The 1,603-nt window shown below is 35.5% G+C and overlaps 1 long non-coding RNA gene across 1 annotated transcript; it reads left to right on the plus strand.

Moving 5' to 3' along the window:
- Window positions 1-239: 239 nt before the first annotated feature.
- LOC131830387 (uncharacterized) lies at window positions 240-679 on the plus strand. The gene is made up of 3 exons (XR_009353135.1): window positions 240-327; window positions 444-566; window positions 646-679. It is a non-coding gene; the product is annotated as an uncharacterized LOC131830387 (long non-coding RNA).
- Window positions 680-1,603: the final 924 nt, after the last annotated feature.

Below are 1,603 nucleotides of genomic sequence, written 5' to 3' on the forward strand. Positions count from 1 at the left end.
CATTTTGCATATTGGGTTTCATTGAGAGTTAAAAGCTGTTCTGAAGGGAGAAGAAAGCCAGGCTGCAATCAGGAAGCATATCTGTATAAGCATTTATAGTAATTTTCCATAAGACCTTAGTAAAAAGGGATTTGGATTTCCTCGGCTTCAATATCTTATTGTCATTTCTTTTCTCATTCAAAATAAGTATGCTCATACCTAATTTTGAATTTCTAAATTGTTTTTTACCCGAAGATGGTCTCAAAAACTCCAGAAGCTTCAGATGTCACATGGAAAATACCAATTAGGAAGCCCTGGAGAAGACTGGAACTGAAGCAAAGAGCTAGTGTATGTATTTTGCTGGCTTCACATTTATAACCAATGGGGTAGTTAATTACTACCCGCTCCCCCATCTCCTATTATTTCACTTGTATGAAGGTTGATTCTCTGATTCTCTGTTATAGGTGCACTGCTCTATCTTCGTTATGAGTCATATCCCTTAACATTATTTTCGTCATTCTTTGTCTATTTAAACCTCGTTTTTAATCCATGTGATTTAAAACAAGTTATCTTCACTGATTTGACAGGTATGTTTGAGTCCTTTTAGAGTATGTTACATTGTTTAGTCTGGTTTTCTTTAAATTAATTGACCTTATTTTTCAAAAGTTACAGGTTTATAGACCTATTGAGCAGACATTAGGTGAGTTCCTATATATATCCCCTCTTCTCCTGCACGTAATTTCCCCTATTATTAACATTTTCCATTAGTGTGGTGTATGTGGTACAATTAATTAACTAAAATTGGTTATTATTATTAACTAAATTCTGAAGTTTGCACTAGGGCGGCTTACTCTTCATGTTGTCTATTCAAAGGGTTTCGACAAATATATGTTATGTATCCACCAATGGATTACCATATAAAATAGTTTCAATGCCCTAAAATTCGACTGTGCTCTATGCATTTATTCCTCTCTCTCACCCCTCAAAATCTTGACGGCCACCAATGCTTTTGCTGTCTCTATAGTTTTGTCTTTTGCAGAATGTCACATAGTTAGAATCACACAGGATGTAGCCTTTTCAGAATGGCTGCTTTCACTTGGCAATAAGCATTTAATGAGGAACATCAAATATCCTCCATATCTCTTAGTGGTTTGATAGCTCATTTCTTTTTATTGCTAATAATATTCCATTCTATGGAATGGATCCATAGTTTGTTTATTCAGTCACTTATTGAAGGACATCTTGGTAGCTTCCAATTTTTAGCAAATATAAATAAAGCTGCTATAAATTGTGTGTAGGTTTTGTTTTGACTTAAGTTTTCAACTCATTAGGGAAACTTCTAGGAGCATGAATGTTGGATCATATTGTAAAACTACATTTAACTTTGTAAGGCTGGGCTCTCAGGGGTTTTTAATCTCTCAAACTGGCTCATTCGCAGCCTCTAGCAATTAGTCAGTTTATAGCCTACCAGTTTCTGGTATTCATTGTGAGCTTCTGCTTCTGGGCCTCTCTGCTCCTGGTAAGCCGTGATTCTCTGTATTCACCTTTCTGTTTATTTTTCGGGGTGATAGTTTACCCTGTGACATCAATAATCTAATGGATCTAAGAAGAGTTGATGGTTTTG

Source organism: Mustela lutreola, chromosome 4 (assembly GCF_030435805.1).
Source record: "Mustela lutreola isolate mMusLut2 chromosome 4, mMusLut2.pri, whole genome shotgun sequence".
Lineage (NCBI taxonomy): Eukaryota > Metazoa > Chordata > Mammalia > Carnivora > Mustelidae > Mustela > Mustela lutreola.